The sequence below is a fragment of the Budorcas taxicolor genome, chromosome 8 (genome assembly GCF_023091745.1).
Source record: "Budorcas taxicolor isolate Tak-1 chromosome 8, Takin1.1, whole genome shotgun sequence".
NCBI classification, from domain to species: Eukaryota; Metazoa; Chordata; class Mammalia; order Artiodactyla; family Bovidae; genus Budorcas; species Budorcas taxicolor.
Window position 1 is genome coordinate 107,608,191 of NC_068917.1, and position 6,267 is coordinate 107,614,457.

Sequence of the window (6,267 nt, forward strand, 5' to 3'; positions counted from 1 at the left end):
GGAAGCAACTGTTGTGGATTAAATGGCACAATGCCTGTAGGGTCCTCAGTAAATATTAGTTATTACCATTGTCAGTGCCTCCTAGAAGAATTTTTTGGACACGTTCGTGTAGAAGTTAGTAGCTGCCAACTCACCTTTTCCAGGGTAACAGTTGGTCAACGGTTAATTCTGAAACAAGCCGTCTACTTTCAGAGCTTATGAAATATTTCTGGCTCTTGACAGAGGGGAGGTTAAAGGACCATCCAGAGCTATTTGAGTTACCATGGCTGCATAATTAAGGGCCTGTGAATTTCAGGATATCTAAAAAATCTGAAACAACTTGGCATGAAATGATTTTTTTTTTCATTTTCACTCACAAATAGACTAAAAATACACATGAAAGGGATTTTCCATTCCCGATCTGCTTTCAGTGTGGGCATCTGACTTTTTTTCCATGATGGAGGGTCAAAGGGAGTGATGAGGTGTTGAACTTACGTTGCTGCTAAAGTTAAGGAGATAGCAGATAAATGAGACAACAGACCAGGGAACACAAAAAGGATTTCTAGGCTTCAGGGCATAACTAAAACAAGCAGTCTGGTCACCAGGGTGAGAATCAGGCAGGCATGTAGGTGTGTACAGTCCCTTTTGATAGTAAGGCCACCGCTCTTTGTTTTGGATGGAATTACTGCCTAGAGTTTACAAGAGTTTAGAGGGGCTTTCCTTCTTGGAAAGGAACCTTCACCTAATGCTTCCCACATGTCAAAGGTGTGTATACTAGCCTGGGATTAGATTCAAGGGGATTCCCTGTGATCTTCTCAAAGTGAGATGTGATTGAACCACGCTGTTTCTTAGTCACTAAGTTGCATTCCACTCTTTTTTTGACCCCATGGACTACAGCCTGCCAGGCTCCTCTGTCCATGGGATTTCTTAGACAAGAAAACTGAAGTGGGTTGCCATTTCCTTTTCCAGGGGATCTTCCCGACCCGGGGATCAAACCTGCGTCTCCTGCATTGCAGGTGGATGCCTTACCACTGAGCCACCAGGGAAGCCTGGAGGGCTTTCAGAGGGGTTCTAAAAGTCAGGAAGAAATAGAGGAGGCTTGGTGCACTGAGGACATAGACCAACATAGGTAGCGATGGAAACACCCAGGGAAGAGGGGTCGGGGAGGGGCACACCTGAGGGGTTATGGTCCAGGACAGCATCACACACACTGATCTTCAAGATGAAGGCTTGATCCAGGACAGCATCACACACACCGATCTTCAGGATGAAGGCTTGGAGCAGCTGCTCGACGTGAGACAGCAGGGAGTCTGAGCTGACCATAACCCAGGGGAATGTGCGGCTCAGAGCTTACAACTATTTCCTGATCTCCTGGGATTCACTGCCCTGAGGCTGGCCATACTGACTTCACTTCATCTTACAATAAGCCCTTTTGAAAACAGATGCTCTCAAATACCTGGCTCTCGGAGAGGATGCAGGCACAGGTACAGCCCTGCTTCCCCAGTCAGAGCTCCCACCTGTCCAACAAGGCAAAGGGCGTGCCTACTTCTCTAGGATGAAACTCAGCAATAATGACCTGACCTCTGCCTCTAGGGTCATCCTTCTCTCTCCCAGGCATGAAATTTGAACGTTTCTGTCTCCAGGCAGAGCATTTCAACACCGGAAGCTGACCTTTTCTGAGCACCATGAAAAATGATATACGCAGGGCTATTCTGCAAAATCAATAGACACCAGAGCCAGCTGAGGGCTTCTCTGCCACCTTGGCCAACCACTAAAAGACATCCTTCAGGGTTTCATGGAAGTCTGCCCAGCCTGACTGCTGGAGGTGATACTGCCTAGTGGAAAGAATAGTAGCGTTGTTGGTCCAAAAGTTTGGGTTCAAAGCCAGCTCTGCCCTCACTTATGGAAACCCTCAGATGCATCATTTCAACCTCCTTGGGTCTCAGTTTCTCCGGCCATGAAATGGGGCCAGTAATTCACAGCGTGCAGTGTTGGAGTGAGAGATCGATGAGGAACCAAAGGCAAACCCTCCTATTACATATGTGATATGTAGTTCCGCATTAACTCTTTTGAGTGTGTGTGTGTGTTATCATCACAGAGGGCTTGTATACGGAGTTAACTTAAATGTCTGTTCCCTACTCTGCATTCCAAACCACCGTGACTTCAGCGTGACTCGTGTACTAAGCCAGCTGGATACTTTTTCCTCTAAGAAAGCACGGCTGTTTGTAGAAATCCAGGGGGAGGTGAGAATAGGTGTTCGCAGTCCATTGTGAGCATTAGAAAGGGTAGGATTAAGGGGGATATGTTTTTCATTCTGTCAGCTTGAATTCCCTTTCCAAATTCCATTCTGGTTATATGATCAGGCTACCGCTGTATTTATGGGTGGCCACAGTCTGGCTAGAGGGGCAGATTTAGTCAGAAAGAAATATTTTTTTTTCCTTCTAAAGGCAGTTCAAGAAGCAGCAGCATTCAGCAGGAATGTGGCAGAACGGGTCCTGATTTGAGGGTCGCGGGGACCTGGGTCTGAAACAAGGCTCCATCCCTCTGAGCTCTGTTACTCATCCTCTCTGCTTTTCAAGCTTTGTCCAGTAGGTATAGTCCCTTTCTGACACATGCGGATATTCAGTGAGATGAGGTATACAAAGATTTAGAGAGTGGGCTTTCCTTGTGTTTTGGCTATTGCTGTCACGTCTGTTAATTAAAAACTCGTACTTTACTAAACATTTAACATGCTCCCCCTGCCCCCACCCCCCGACCCCGCCCCGGCATATATGTCTATCTACAGTGTGACCTCGGAAACTTCTTTGGAATTCCACTGGATCTCGAGGGGCACAAATCCTTGTCAAAGTGCAAACCTGCAGCCTGAACACACAGTACCCAGCTTCCTAATTTTAAACTGTACTCTGTGTGTTCAAGATTTTGTGGAAATGTCCCAGAGGCCAAGGGCCCTGGGGTGAGTTTTGGAACCGCCAGCCCTGCTGCAATTAAATCGGCCCACATTTACCTGCCGTATAGCAGGATTTTGCCTGATTCATTTCCATTTCAGTTGATGAATATTTCCACTGCCTTTTGAAAACCACTGTCTCAGAACATTAATCTTGGCCAAGTCCTTGCAAACTGATAAACAGGAAAACCTCCATTTATTGAGCTCTTACTACATGTCAGGTGCTGTGCCAAGTTTGATATATATTATCTCACCGGGGGTCAGAAGAGCCCTGTGAGATACAGATGGTCCTCCTCTCAATGGATGATAAAGCCAGTGTTTGGAAGGCTGGTGTTCCTTTGGGTGAGGGAGGGAGTTGGTGAAAGGAGAAGGGGAGCTAGGTTTTTTAAAGCATAGAAAAAAGAAATGTTAACACCTGAAGAGCTTGGCAACATACTTCTCAATCCTTATCCAGTTCACACTGCTTGTGCAAATCAGAGAATAGGCATATTCATTTTCTTCCCCCAAACGCCATCACCTCCCAGCGACACATAGTTTCAACGCAACACTCACTTCTGTCTGCTGCAAAGGGCTGGATGCCCACAATGCCAGCAGACTTCCCACAGGTTTCAACAGCACCCAGCAAAGCTTTCCCCCACTCCTGAGTTAGCCTCGCCACATCTCAGGACAAGGCAGGAAGCCGGCTGGGGCAGGCAGCAGGTTTTATTTCTAAAGCACAGATGGGAAAACACCATCAAAAGGGGGAAAGTTCACAAAAACATGAAAAAGAGGCATTCATTCTTCAAGGGAGGCTCCCTGTCCTGCTCTCCCTCTGGACGGAACACATTCCAAGGACTCCCTCGTGGCAGCATGGCACTTTATAACCGACAGCTTCAGAATCCGCAAAGGCCCAGACTTGAAACCTGTGCCTTCTGGCATCAATGCTCAACATTTCACATCCAACCCAGGCTGCTCCCTTTTTTCCCAAGCTGTGCCAACATAACCTCCAGCTTGTAAAATACAGCCAAGAGTCTGACCTGCCAGCTAGAGAGGTGCCTTCAGACCTGGTGGGACAGAAAGTCAGGGAGTAGGAGTCGGGATAGGGTGAAGAACGCACGAGAAACAATCCAAGACGGACTTAGTGCCTCTCTCTACCCCCAATGTGGTAGCAGTCTGGGGCAATGACAGTGATTACCCAGACTTCCAGTTCTGGCGCCCTTGCTCCTCCAATCTCTTTATATTTCATTTCCTCACAATGACAACAGAAGGTATTGTCCCCATTTTAAAGAAGTGAAAACTGAGGCTCGGAGAGGTTACATATTTTTACCAGGGTCCTGTGTGTGGTGTGGTGGTTATCGTGATACTAAAGGGATCCTTGGCTTCAAAATCCAAGTTCCTAATCCCCTTACAACACTGCTGGGACCAAGAAATCCCCCTGTGTTCTTTCCAGGCTGCCAGGGGAGCTGTGCTTCCCATGCCCAGGGGCAGCTGTTTCTCAGGGCTTTCTGCAATGAGAGGTGAGAAGGGAGAGGTGATTTTAGAAAGATATGGGATGCTGCTGACTCTGAGCCCCTCAACTATACCCAGGTGCCCAGCCCAGGGATCAAAGAGTCAGGAGGCATCCTTGGGGAGTCCCCCTGCCCCCGCCCTTCAGAACAGAAGCCGTGTCTACCACTCCCGTCGTGCAGTCTGCCCTTGTCCACCAGACCCTAGGAGTTACCTTCTCTGTTCACCCAGCCTGCATCCCTTGCCAAGTCTGACCACAGAGTGGATGGCGTAGGGACAAACGGACGGTACACAACTCTGTAAACTGTAAAGTAAGGGTTGCTGAGATGTAAAATCTTATTGTTCTTCTACCATCCTCTATGAATTTCCTCCTAACCTACCCCATGGAAACGCCACGAGGAAACTCCACTGTAAAACTCTGCTACCTTAACCCTTAAACAGAAATATTCACAGGTGAGTCAGCCAGGTGGCAAGTTGAGAGTGAATTCTTACTCTCCCTGCGAAGAATGGCAGCGATAACAACTTCCTAAAAAGTTCCCTGCACGTGGAACTCTTCATAGAACTGAAACAAGCAGACAGAAATCTCCAAGACTGGAAGGGGGCAAGCAGAAAACACGTCAAGGTGCTTCCGATCATAGCAAATACTTTCTGCCAGCAACCAAAAGAAAGCCAAAGTTTTATCATTTAGGAAACCACAACCCATTTGGTACCGGAAACGCAAGCAGTCTATCATAGTGATCTTTGGCAATGGGGTGAAACAGACTTACCTTTCTGGAGTTGGGAAAGCCCTAGATTCTTGAGTGAACCAGCTCCATGGAACAAGTACCTGGATGTGAGCAGCGGGGCTCCCTGTGCGCGGCCCCCCAGTGTCAGCGCGAGCCCCGCTGTCTTTGTGCAGAGGACCGGCGGCGCGGAGTGTATGCCTGCGCTCGGGAGAGCTTGTGACAGTAGGCAGACTGTGGCCGGTGTAGCCAGCTTTGGCTGGCTTATATAGCGAGCTCCTTCCTCTGAAATGGGACGCCTCGCCTCCAGACATCCTTTCCCACTTTTTCAGTTGGTGAGTTAAAGGAACAGCCCTCCCAGCGGAACAGCGTTAGCTCATGAAAGACGCACTCACTCCCTGCTCTCGGTCAGGGAAAGAACCTATTTGCATACAATTTATTGCAAAAGTAGGAATTCCCTCTTCCCTTTTCTCCTGCCCCCGACCCGGAGCAGCTGTTAGTAAAGTGTGACTTTTGCTTTGCTCCCCAAAAGGATTTTCTAATTGTGAGACAGCAGCGCAGGGAGCGAGGGGGAACTCTGGCTCTCTCCCCAGGCAGGCTGGAAACGTGAAAACGAGACCGAGACCAGGGCTCGCCAGCCCCGTGTGCTCACTGGGCAGCAGCTGCTCAGTGGCACCTTGGAGAGAGCGGAGGGCCTGTGCTGAATTCCTGGAAAGAGGAGATAAAGCCTTTCAAAAGCCTGGGGTGTTCGGGGTTTCTGGGGGCCAGCAGAGAGATAAGGGATTAGTTGTCAGCAGGTGGGAACAGCGCTGGGCCACGGATCAGTTCCCAGTGTCTTTTGGCGGGGGAAGCAGCCTTGCCCAGCTGCTTACAAGCAGTATTGTCCCAGCCCTGGTATCCTACAGGGGAGTAGCTTTTTGATACCATTCATGCTCTGTGCAGTGATCCTGTCTTCTAAGCTGGGTCTTCTAAGAGAGTTCCCTGAGGTTTCTTCTCAATTGCTGAAAGGTATCCATCATAAGGGAAAAAAAAGTAGCTAGTTAATCTTTGAAACATAAGCTGTGCCTTTGCTCTCCAGCCGGCCATGGATTCTTTCCAAGCTCTGAGTCATTGGTGAGTTTGGTGGTTAGCATGCAG

The 6,267-nt window shown here is 48.6% G+C and overlaps 1 protein-coding gene across 5 annotated transcripts in view; it reads right to left on the reverse strand.

The window, feature by feature from the left end:
* Positions 1–5,355, reverse strand: part of TNC (tenascin C) — a 101,193-nt gene extending 95,838 nt beyond the window's left edge. For all 5 annotated transcript variants that reach the window (XM_052644655.1, XM_052644659.1, XM_052644658.1 and 2 more), the window contains exon 1: positions 5,176–5,355. The gene's annotated coding sequence lies outside the window, so the exon portion shown is untranslated. The remainder of the gene's footprint in view (positions 1–5,175) is intronic.
* Between the last annotated feature and the right edge of the window lie 912 nt (positions 5,356–6,267).